Raw genomic sequence first — 13,278 nt, 5'->3', positions numbered from 1 at the left:
ATCTTCATTAAAAAGTATATATATATAAATATATATATATATATATATATATATATATATTGCCAAGGAAAGATACAGTTCTAAAATGGACAGATGGACAGAATCTGACAAAACCCAGGGGCTTAGGAGCAATATTCTAGAGGAAGTGAAGTATACTTTGTCATTGAAAGAATAATTTCTGTTTTTTTAAGAAATTAAAAATAAGTTAATTAGAAAAAAACCCTGAAATGGTAATTAGCATAGGATGCTGAGATACTCAAACAAGTATGGAAGAAGAAGAAAGGTATTTTTTGCTGGGGCTGGAGAGATGAGTCTGTCTCAGGCCATTCTGACCCTTGCAGCCTCTTGATTAAAGGAGGTGAAGAAGAAGAAAAATCAAAAGTAAATCCTGTATTTCTGGCTTGATCACTGACTGAGACAAGAAACACCAGAAAAGTGACAGGATTTGGGGCAAGGTGATAAGTTTAGTTTTGGATATGTTGAGTTTGAAGTCTCTGTGAGAAGTGTGTGAGAGGCCTCCAAAATCTGGGATACTTGGCTCAAATGACTAAAATGGCTTTCACAAGGTCTGACTCTGAAATAGGGCTGAATGCAGGTCCCTGCCCGGTGCACAGTCAGGCCAAAACAATTTACACAACTGAATGATTAAGAGGACAGAAAATTATTTATTGCAAAGCAGCAATGCAGGGAGGCAGGAGTCTGTACCCAGATCTGACTCCCCGAATCTCCATCAAATTACAGCTTTTATAGGTTTCAAAAGAAAGGGTTATACATATTCATAAAAATTTCAGGAATTTGGGTATGAGATGGTTGATGATTGGCTGAAATTTCCTTCACCTCAGTTTAAAAGGACAGTAGGTTTTTAATTGAGTGCACTGGCATACTGGATGAGTCACACTGGCTTCCTGTCATCATCAGCTGATTGGGGCTTAGGCAGAAGGGAGAGTGTTAGTTCCTAGCAACTTTGTTCCTCTTTGTCCCACTGTGCATGTCTGCAGGCCAGAGTCAATTTTCAAATTGTTTTCTAAGACACATTATCACCTATGCCTAAGGAAATAGCAGGAAATAATGTTTTGTTTTGTTCCATTCTTTTCTTAAGGAACTGAACTTATTGTATTTACTCATCTGCCTTACCCAGGGTGGGGAAATAGTTGAGGGTAATTAAGTTTACTTATCTATTCCCATCGAGGGTCCTATCTGTGCTAATTATCTGTTTGTAATTATTTGTCTGTAATAAATTCCCAAGGTGGGGAAATAGTTTCCACAATACTTGGTTTCAACTCTGGCTCCATTTTGTCCCAGGCTCTGCTTCTGCTTCTGAGAAGGTAACTCATGACCACTGATGGGTAAACAATGGAGGGGCAGCTTGCCCTCAGGAAGAATGTGGTTGAAAATAGATTAGCAAGTATGCAGAAAGATGCCTACACAAGGAAATTTCCCTGCCATGTCCTTAATGATTTACCAAAAACAGCCAATCAGAAGAACTTACTTCAGGAAGGATCTTTTTACTATTAGTTCCTGACATTTGAATATTTAAGCCTTGTGGGGCCTCTGACTAGTGGGACACTTTGTAACTCCTTACTTGCTCTGTGCTACCTTGATTCACAAATCTCTCTTTCCCTCAGTAAACCTCTTTTGCTTTTACTTTAAGTAGACTCTGTGATGTTGCTGACAGAAGGCAAGTAGTTATTTGGATCTGAAGCTCAGAATTAAGATCTGGCTGGTGATACAAATTTTAGAATCATTGGTTCTAAATAATGATAAATAAAATGATGGTTAAAAAAAGTGATGGTAAATAAAGCAAGAGGAATGTATGAGACCTCCTAGAGTGAAAGTCTATATTAAAGACTCAGTAAAAAAAAACAACAACAAAAAAAAACTACTGGAACTAATTGCAAGATTTGGCATAGTGGCAGGATACAGGATCAGCATACAAAAATCAGTTGGATTCCTCTACACCAGCAAAGAGATTTCTGAAAAGGAAATAAGGAAATCAATACCATTTACGATCCAAAAACCAAACTCACTGCCATCAAGTCAGATCCAACTCATAGTGACCTCTCCTTGCGTTTCTGAGTCAGTATCCCAATGGAACTAGATTGGCCAATCTTCCTCCCAAGCATTCTTGCAAAAAAAACTTTTTTGTTTTAATGTGTATAAAAATAGAAGTGATCTGCTTGGGGAACTCAGTTTGAGGTAGAGTCCTCCATATTCCTTGCTTTTGCATCAGAATAAACATAGTTTGCTCTCCTCACCTTAGTGTTCCCCTTGCTGGTCATCCATGCTGGGCAAGACTCACTTGCTACTTTTGTCTGTAATAAATTCTTTTGTAACCAAGAAGGAACTGCGACTGATGCCCAGTTCCAGGGATCAAGCCACCGACCAGAAGGCAGTACATCTTCTCTGGTACTACCAGACCCTTTTGTTCTAAGAGAGGTGCCCTCAGCCCAAGGGCCAGCCCTAGTCCCAAACCCAGACCTAAAAGTGGCAGTCTGTGAGGTGAGGTGAATGGTGTCAATAATTTTCCAGGAAGAGGGAGAATGGCCCAATGTTGAGTACAGTTTAAATATTATCTCCCTGGCAGACTAGAGGCATCTGAGACCTGGTAGCGCATAACCAGTGAGAGTGGGGGAAGAACTAGTCTTTGCTAAAGTAGGTGCCTGCATGTGTTGGTTGATACCATGGATAATGGTCAAAGTACTTTAGGTTGTAGCTTCTAGAGTATATTTTAAGGAATTGGTCTTATTTTGGATATGATCCAATGATGACGTCTAAAATGAAATTTATCTGTAATACTGCTTAGCCACAATATCAATTAGGAGATGGTGAAAAGTGGCCCAGAAACAGGTCTTTGAATTACAGCACTGTACTGCAGTTAGATTTGTGTTGTACTAAACTCAAAAACCAAACTCACTGCCATCAAGTCAATTCCAACTCATAGCAGCTCTCATCAGATTTCTGATGTGGTAAATCTTTACAGAAGTAGATTGCCCCATCTTCCTTCCACAGAGTGGCTGGTAGGTTTGAACTGCCAACCTTGTGGTTAGCAGTCAAATTCCTTAGGCATTGCACCATCAGAACTCCTTTTGTATTGTACTGGAGAGGGAAAGTGGGACGAAAAAGTGTGTTGAAGCTTTAGGTCCTTATGGCAAAATAAGAGACTTCAGAAGTCATGTAAGATCGTGGTTCAATGTATCAGTGAGGAGGTGTGAAGTAAACATTTTTCCTCTTATAGAAGAAGAAGAAACTCTCCCTGTGTTGAATTTACCTCCTCTGGGGCTGAATTTCCCTCTTCTCTTTGAGGTGAGGGGAGGAACCAGCAAACCAGATGTCGGTTATTAGTGTAAGTCCCTCTGCCCCTGTTGTGAATTTCCCAGTGTTGACCTCTTTGGTTACACCACAAACACTGAAGTTGGCTCCCCAGTGGCAGCTGTACTCCAAGCATCAGTTCCAAAAGGCTATTCAGGTTTTGTCTCCCTGTCACACACTCATAGTGGCACCCCTTTTGTCCAAGCAGCAGCTTCCTCTTCAGGGCTATTTTCACTCAGGCACCTCCCTACTGGAGATGGCATAAATGGGCCTAATTTAGTCTGAGTCCACTCCACTTTGTCCACCTCAGACCTTTTAGCTGGAAAAATAACACCCCAACCTACCAAGAGGACCCTAAGAAAATGACTTCTTTGACCCAATTTCCACACTTACAATCCCAACATGGCAGACTGTTGGGCTTTGTTAAACATCCTTCTGACCCTGGAGGAAAGAAAAATGGAGTTTAGCACATCTAACTGCTAACCAGAAGGCTGGCGGTTCAAATCCACCAGTAACTCCTTGGAAGGAAGATGGGGCAATCTACTTCCATAGTGATAATGCCTCGGAAACCCAAGGAGGGGTTGCTGTGAGTCGGGACTGACTTGACAGCACATAACAACAACAACGAGGAGGAGGCTGGTAGATTAGCCCACCCAGGACAGAATGCTATCTGGAGCCTGACAGACTAAGCCATCCTGGAGAAAGATCCTTAGTAGAATTCAAATGACCCCCAGAACGTAGCTCAACTAGATCATTATCAAGACTGCTTTGTGGGTTTGAAAACTAGAGTTCCTAATCAGAGGAATTTCAATAAGATATATGAGGTTAAGCAGGGGTCAACTGAAGACCCCTCCAGGTCCTTAGGAAGGTTATTTTCAACTTTTAGTCGGTACACTGATGTGTATCCTGAGGCACCTGAGAGTGCAAGAATGCTTAATATACTTTTTTATAAGACAGAGTGCTCCAGATATTAGAAAAAAAAAAAAAAAAATCCAAAAGTTGAAGAGAATATGGGAATGCAAATTTCCTAGCTAGTAGAATTGCTTTTAAAGTATATACAGGCAGGGACTATGAACAGAGCAAGAAGGATTTGTGGAAGGCTAGAGTACGGGCAACATTCTTGGCAGCAACTTTAGAGCCACGAGAGTCAGCTAAGTGGAGAGGAAAGAGAGGGTAGGCAGGGATGGCCTCTGTTAAGAATCCGTGTGCTTGGTATACGGAAGAACACTGGAAAGGGAATGCCCAGGATGCTAATTGTGGTCTGAAGGCCCATCCCCTCAAATCATGAATCTCTAGCAAGAGAAAGACATTGATTCTTACTGAAGGGGACTGGAGGCCAGCAATGACATCACTGTCTTCCCTGAAAAGGCCCTGGTTAAAGTTGAAGTGGGAGGAGAAATTACAGGCTTTTTGTTTGATACAGGAGCTACTTATTCAGTTTTAACCAATTTAAAGGGACTGTTGTCTAAGGCTAACACTCAAGTCATTGGAGTAACCAGAAAGCCTGTAGAAAAGAAGTTTATTCAACTGATGAGATGCAGGCAAGGGGACAAACAGCTGGAACACAGCTTCTTGTACATGCCAGAATGTTCAGCTCCTTTGCTAGGGTGAATGCTTTTAGCCAAACTGAGTGCCCAAATTAGCTTCTATCAGAACAAAGTGATTCTGTCAGCACCCCTGAACAGAAAGGGAGAATGCAGTCTGTCCTGCTAGGATCAGCCTCAACCCATCTGATGTCAGCAATGATATTCCTTATCTCGTGTCTTCTTCTGAATCCAGCTTGCATTTCTGGAAGTTCCCTGTCAATATACCACTGCAACCATTTTTTAATTACCTTCAGCAAAATTTCAATTGGGTGTGATATTAATGATATTATTTGATAATTTCCATGTTCTGTGAGATCACCTTTCTTTGGAATGGGTACAGATATGGACCTCTTCTAGCCAGTTGGCCAGGTAGCTGTCTTCCAAATTTGTTGGCATAAATGATTAAGTGCCTCCAGCATATGGCATCCATTTGTTGAAACATCTGAATTGGTATTCTGGCATGGGTTGTTGCCAATTCCTTCAGTGCAGCTTCAACTTCTTCCTTTGATATCACTGCTTCTTGATCATATGCCATCTCCTGAAATGGATGAACATTGATGAATTATTTTATATACAGTGACTCTGTGTATCCCTTCCATCTTATTTTGATGCTTCCTGTATCATTCAGTATTTTGCCCATGGAATCTTTCAATATTTCAATTCAAGGCTTGATTTTTTCCTTCAATTCCTTCAGCTTGAGAAATGCTGAGCACATTCTTCCCTTTTGGTATTCTAATTCCAGCTCTTTGCACATTTTGTTATAATAATTGACTCTGTCTTCTCCAGCTGCTCTTCGAAATCTCCTGTTCAGCTCTTTTATCTTGTCATTTCTTCCAATTTCTTTAGCTACTCTCCATTCAAGAGCAAGTTTCAGAGTCTCTTCTGGCATCTATTTTGGTATTTTTTCCTTTCCTGTCTCTTTAATGACCTTTTGCCTTCTTAATGAATGATGTTCTTGATGTCATCCCACAATTTGTCTGGTTTTTGGTCATTAGTATTTAATGCATCAAATCTATTCTTAGATAGTCTCTAACTTCAGGTGGGATGTAATTAAGGTTGTATTTTGGCTCTTGTGGACTTGATTTAATTGTCTTCAGCTTCAGCTTGAACTTGCATATGAGAAGTTGATAGTCTGTTCCACAGTCAGCTCCTGGCCATGTTTTGTCTGAAGATATTGAGCTTCTCTATTGCCTCTTTCCACAGATGTTGTTGATCTGATTCCTTGTATTCTATCTGGTGAAATCCACATGTATGTAGTTTTTATGTGCCATTGAGTCATCTCTGACTCATAGTGACCTTATGTACAACAGGACAAAACACTGCCCAGTCCTGTGCCAGCTTCATGATCCCTACTATACCTGAGTCCATCACTGCAGCCACCGTGTCAACCCATTTTGTTGAGGGCCTTCCCCTATTTCATTGACCTTGCACTTACCAAGCATCACATCCTTCTCCAGAGAATGGTCCCTTCTGACAACATGACCAAAATAGGTGAGACAGAGTCTGACCATTCTCACTTCCAAGGAGCATTCCAGCTGCGCTTCGTTCAGGACAGATTTGTGAGTTCTTTTAGAAGGCCACGGTACTTTCAGCATTCTTTGCCAAGACCACATCTCAAAAGCATCTACTCTTCTACAGTCTTCCTTATTCATTGTCCAGCTGTCACATGCACATGAGATGATTGAAAATACCATGGCTTGGGTTAGGCGCATCTTAGTCTTCAAGGCGGTATCTTTGTTCTTCAGCACTCGAAAGAGGTCTTTTGCAACAGATTTGCCCAATGCAATGCCTCTTTTGATGTCTTGACTGCTCCTTCCATTGGTGTTGATTGTAGAACCAAGTAATATGACATCCTTGACAACTTCAGTCTTTTCTTCATCTATCAGGATGCTGCTTATTGGACCAGTTGTGAGGATTTTTGTTTTCTTTATATTGAGGTATAATCCATACTGCAGACTGTAGTCTTTAATTTTCATCAGTAAGTGCTCCAAGGCCTCCTCACTTTCAGCAAGCAAAATTGTGTCATCTGCATATCTCAGGTTGCTAATGAGCCTCCCTCCAATCCTGATACCATGTTCTTCTTCATATAGTCCAGCTTCTCAGATTATTTGCTCAGCATACAGATTGAATAAGTATAGTGAAAGGATACAACCATGACACACTCCATTCCTGATTTTAAACCATGCAGTATCCCCTTGCTTTGTTCAAACAATAGCCTCCTGGTCTGTGTACAGGTTCCACATGAGTACAATGAAGTGTTCTGGATTTCCCATTTTTCTCAATGTTATCCAGTTTGATATGAGCCACACAATTGAATGCTTTGCATAGTCAATAAAACACAAGTAAACATCTTTCTGGCATCCTTTGCTTTCAGCCAAGATCCATCTGACATCAGCTATGATATACCTCACTACACCTCCCCTTCTGAATCCAGCTTGCATTTCTGTAAGTTCTCTGTCAATATAATGCTGCAACGTTTTTTCAATTATCTTCAGTAAGATTTTACTTGCATGTGATATCAATGATATTGTTCAATAATGTTCACATTCCGTGGGATCACCTTTCTTTGGAATGAGCACAAATATTGATTTCTTCCAGTCAGTTGGCCAGGTAGCTATCTTCCCAATCTCTTGGAGTAGCTGAGTGAGTGCCTTCACCACAGCATCCATTTGTTGACACATCTCATTGGGTATTTTGTCAATTCCAGGAGGTTTGTTCTTTGTCAGTTCTTTCAGTGCAGCCTTGACTTCTTCCTTCAGTATGATTGGTCCTTGATCATATGCACCTCCTGAAATGCATGGACATTGACTAATTCTTTTTGGTACAGTGACTCTGTATATTCCTTCCATCTTCTTTTGATACATCATTCAATATTTTGCCAATAAAATCTTTCACTGTTGCAACTTGAGGCTTAAATTTTTTCCTCAGTTCTTTAGCTTGAGAAATGCTGAGTGTATTTTTCCTCTTTGGTTTTCTAACTCCAGGTCTTTGCACATTTCATTATAATACTTGACTTTGTCTTCTCCAGCTGCTCTTTGAAATCTTCTGTTCATATCTTTTATCCTGAAGATTCTTCCATCTGCTTTAGCTACTCTTCATTCAAGGACAAGTTTCAGAGTCTCTTCTGACATCCATTTTGGTCTTTTCTTCCTTTCCTGTCTTTTTAATGACCTTTTGCTTTTTTCATGGATAATGTTCTTGATGTCATCCCATAATTCTTCTGGTTTTCTGTCATTGTGTTCAATGCATCAAATCTATTCTTTAGATGGTTTCTAAATTCAGGAGGGATATAATCTAGTCATATTTTGGCTCTTATGGACTTCTTTTAATTGTATTCAGCTTCAACTTGAAATTGGATGTGAGCGGTTGGTTGTCTCTTCCACAGTTAGCTCCTGCCCTTGTTTTGGCTGAAGATATTGAGCTTCTCCATCACCTCTATCCACAGATATAGTCAATCTGATTCTTGTCTACTCTGTCTGGTAAAGTCCACATGTATAGCCACCATTTGTGATGTTGAAGAAAGGGTATTTGCAATTAATAAGTCTTTGGTCTTGCAAAATTCTATCACCTGATCTCCAGAGTCATTTCTATCGCCAAGGCCATACTTTCCAAATACCAGTGACTCTTCTTTGTTTCCAACTTTTGCATTCCAATCACCAGTGATAATTAGCACATCTCGATTGCATGTTCAGTCAATTTCAGACTGCAGAAGTTGGTAAAAATCTTCAATTTCCTCATCTTTGGCTTTGGTGGTTGGTGCATAAATTTTAATAATAGTAGTATTAACTGGTTTTCCTTATACACATGTGGATATTATCCTACCACTGACAGCATTGTACTTCAGAATAGATCTTGATACATTCTTTGTGATGATGAATGCCACGCCATTCCTCTTCAATTTCCCATTCCTAGTATAGTAGATTATATGATTGTGTGATTCAAAAGGGCCAAAACAAGTCCATTTCAGCTCACTAATGCCTGGGATATCGATCTTTATGTGTTCCATTTCATTTTTGACAACCTTCAATTTTCCTAGATTCATACTTTGTACATTCCATTTTCCAATTATCAATCAACATCCCCAGTTGTTTCTTCTCATCTTGAGATGTGGCATATTAGCAAATGGGGATCCCAAAAGCTTTACTCCATCCATGTCGTTATGGTGAACTCCACTTTGAGGAGGCACCTCTTCCCCAGTTTTATTTTGAGTGTTTTCCCATCTGAAGGGCTCATCTTTTGACACTATATTAGACAATGTTTTAGGGCTATTTACAAAGTTTTCCAGTATTACATCAGACAGTGTTCCACTACTATTCAAAAGGTTTTCACCTGCTAATTCTTTGAGAAGTGATGGCCTTGTCCTTCTTCCAAGCCTCTTAGTCTGGAAGCTCCACTGAAACCTGTCCTCCATGGGTAACCCTGCTGGTATTTGAAGTACCAATAGCATAGCCTCCAGCCTCACAGCAATATGCAAGACACAATAGTATGGCAAATGGGACCTTTTGTAATGAATACTAATTTTAAGATACAGATAAATTCTTTATTTAGAGGACTAGCATTTTACCCAACCCTGAGTAAACATAGACCAGAGCCAGTGTGTTAAGATTCCATTTAAAGTTGTTGTAACCTGTCTATGAAACCTCTTGTTCCTGCCATTTGGAGAGAGTGGATGGGAGTTTAATACCCTTATTAAGTTCCACTGAACCTTGTTAAATCACACCCTGTGTGCTAATAGTTGTTGTGTGCATTTTCACCTTCACTTTCCCTAACATGGGGCATAGGGTCTTCTCATTATCCCTATCCCATTACACTTAGAATATTGGTCCAGGAATCAGGGAGCCTATATAATTAATTCAAACAAGAGCTCTACTATAACCCAATATAATGTGTTAAGTTCCCAAACTTTGGCCACCCTCCATATACATTGGACTCCTTCACACACCCCACAGCCTTTTTTGGGATGCTGGGCCCACTGCAATCAGATCTGGTCCTTCACATACAGGGTCAAATGTATGTTGATGAAAATGTAACCATCATCTAATATGATGTCCCAGTTAAAGTCATATACAACAATGTAGAGATTTCATTAATTGACCAAAGCACTGCATTTCAGTTTTTCCCTACTGCTTACTGCTTGGCCATCTGCTTCTGTATTGGTTATGTAAACACACAGCCTTCAAGACCTGGCAGGCTAATCACAAAGGAACCTGCACTCTGGGATGGGTATGAGTAGAAGTATTACACTCCTCTGGAATTAATTACCAGTGTTGACATAGCCTCTGTGAGCTAAGTTGGAGTGCATGGGAGAAGGCCTAGCAAATCCTATTCCCCATGATGGGTGTCTAGGAGAATTATGATTTTCATCTTTTGTACCTAATTATTCAAAATGTTTCTGTTTCCTTAGAAACTGTAGCAAGCTTTACCTTTGATATAATTTCTGCCCTACAAACTGAAATTTGCTCTACCCAAACCATAGTGCTCCAAAATTGAGCTGCTGTAGATCTCTTGTAGACAACACATAGAGGAGTTTGTATATACATCATTGCTACCTGTTGCTTGTTGGTCAACACATTGGGGCAAATGGAATGGGACAAAGAATCTATCCACCCAACCATCCATAAATTGCAGCAAGACAGAGCAACCACCTAGCAATCACTCACTCCCATTTTTGGAGTGGATTTTCCTTGGCTCATGTCCTGGCTCCCTAACCTAGGGTGGCTAAAATCCCTGTTTGTTATGATGCTCCCTGTGTTAGTAGTAGTACTATGTACATATTCTTGTATTCAGTGCTTGTCCACTTGTATTTCCACTTGGAGAGCCTCAAAACTCCAGGCTACCTTACAAGAACATCCTCCTTTATTACCTTCTCCCCATCACATGCCCAAGAGATTTCGGGAGCTAAACAAACCCCTTAAGAATACATAAATAGCTCAAGAATGAGTTATGGCCATGCAAAAGGGGGGAATTGAGGCAGCCTGTACATTCCTTACAGTGTTAGGTACAGTCTGGTCTGAGGCCTCTTCCTATATTCCTCAAGATCATATATAAGAGTTGATCTTCTTATATATGGAAGAAAAAATAAAGAAGAAGCCAGTGGAAGGTGTCTTAACATAGGTGCCAGGTAGAACTGGCCAGAAGTGGCCAGAGCTGCCTCTACTTAGCCACACAGGTGCAGTGCAGAAAACCTTACCTGAAAGTGAACTTTTGACATCACAGGCCAAAGTACATACACCCTCGTGGTCATAACACTGCACCCCACTAATGCTATTTAGCTCTTAGAATGCAAATATTTTCCATGAAATCAGATATATATGTATGGCTTCTTTGTTTCTAAGTGTATAAAAATGAAAGTGATCTGTGGTTTGGGCAACTCGATCTGAGGTAGGGTCCTCAAGGTTCGTTGCTTGTGTACCTGGAATAAATGAACTTCACTCTCTTCACCTAGGTGTTCTCCTTATTGACTTGGGAGCCATGCTGGGTGGAACCCTCTTGTAGCTTTTGTCTGCAACTAATGGACCACAGAACATAAGATGGTCAAGGAGCAAGTCAAAACATAAGAAACAAGCTAAATCAAATGTGAAATTAGAGTTCCAAAACAGAATGTAAATGTCAAATGTTATAGAAATAATAATATAGCTTCATAACTCATTAGCTACTTCACTCTCCTATGAGCCCTGGAGAAACTGTTGTTGTTTGGTGAGGTGGAATCAGTTTCAATTGAGTGACCTTATGCACAACCGAGCAAAACACTGCCTGGTCCCATCCTCACAATCATTTCTATGTTTAAGCCCATTGTTGCAACCACTGTGTCAATTCATCATGTTGAGAGTCTTTCCTTTTTTACACTGACCCCTCTACTTTACCAAGCATGATGTTCTTCCCCAGAGACTGGTCCCTCTTGATAACATATTCAAAATGCATGAGATGAAGTCTCACTATCCTTGCTTCTAAAGAGTATTCTGGCTGTGCTTCTTAGGAGAAACTCTAGAATAAAAAAATAGAGCATGCATTTGAGAAACAAATGACAAACAACAAAATGAAAAACTATTTGGGAATCCCGCGGTAGTTTTGAAATGTTTTGGAAGGCACTTGTCATTTTTTGGGAGGAAAGGGCTTTGGCCTGGGGTTAAGAGCAGTGGGAGAGCAGCCATGAGAAGGCCTACAGGAAAGCAGAAATTAGTAGCAACATGCAATAGTCACCCAGATCTTATATCAGGATGGAAACCTTAGGGCATCTTGCAAGAGAGAGGAGTTGGTGAAAATGGGAATAGACTAACCAGCACCCCCAACCCAGGCATTAAGTCCTTCCCCCTCCCTCTCCAAGTGCAGGGTTGGTAGATTATGAACTAGGGAATTAATCTCCTCTAAAAGCTATTTACTCCTAGGAGTTTAAAGGTGAAAATCTGGACAGATTAGTTTCCTGGTGCAGTAGCACCAAATGGTAACGGTAAGCATTGTTTGTGGTACCTGGGGCTCACTGGCTTCCCTCTTAAATTCACCCAGAGGGTCACACATGGCTCCTCCCCTGTTGACATCACCAGATACTCCCGCATGAACTCATAGGCCAAAATAACCTGACACCTGTAGAGAAGCAAGGAAACCACAAACTGAACAACACATGTCAATTGAATCAGAATGATTACAATAGCTGAGCAAAGAATTTTAAGTATGCATGATGAATAAAGGAGCTCTGGTGGCATAGTGCCTAAAGCATGTGACTGCTAACCAGAAGGTTGGCAGTTCAAACCCACAAGCCACTCCTTGGAAGGAAAGTTGGGCAATCTACTTCTATAGTGATACTGCCTCGGAAACCCAAGGAGGGGGTCACTGTGAGTCAGATCCGACTCAATGGCAGTGAGTTTGGTTGTTTTTTTTCTTTGTTTGCTTGTTTTGGTTATGACGAATAAACTTAAAGAGATAAGATGAAAATAGAGAATCATTAAAAAGTAGAAATCAGAGTTAGGAAAAATGAGAAATTCTAATGTGAGGGACAGTGCAGATCTGGTGTTGCTGGAAGAACCCTGGACAAACATGACTGACATAGGCCATTAGGGATGCTTCCTAGTTAGCTTTCCAAGGTTTTCAAAAAATCCACAAACCATCAACATTTTCTTTGGATGTATCTGTTGCCTTACTCAAGTTGCCAGCTGATCAGTATACCCCAAATATGTACAAACATGATATATTGGCTCCAGATTGTGGCCTTTTTCCTCTTTCTCTTTTCTCTCTCTCTCTCTCTCTTTTTTTAGTTGTCTTATTATTACTTTATTTTATTTTATTTTGATTTGGGTGAAGATTTACAGAGCAAATTCACTTTCCATACAGCAGTTCACATAGACTTTGTCTCATGTCATTGACCACAGTTTACCACAATGCAACAGCT

The sequence above is a fragment of the Orycteropus afer genome, unplaced genomic scaffold (assembly GCF_000298275.1).
Source record: "Orycteropus afer afer isolate SDZICR_OR568_19922 unplaced genomic scaffold, OryAfe1.0 scaffold00706, whole genome shotgun sequence".
In the NCBI taxonomy this organism is placed as follows: Eukaryota; Metazoa; Chordata; class Mammalia; order Tubulidentata; family Orycteropodidae; genus Orycteropus; species Orycteropus afer.
This window is presented reverse-complemented; position numbering follows the sequence as displayed.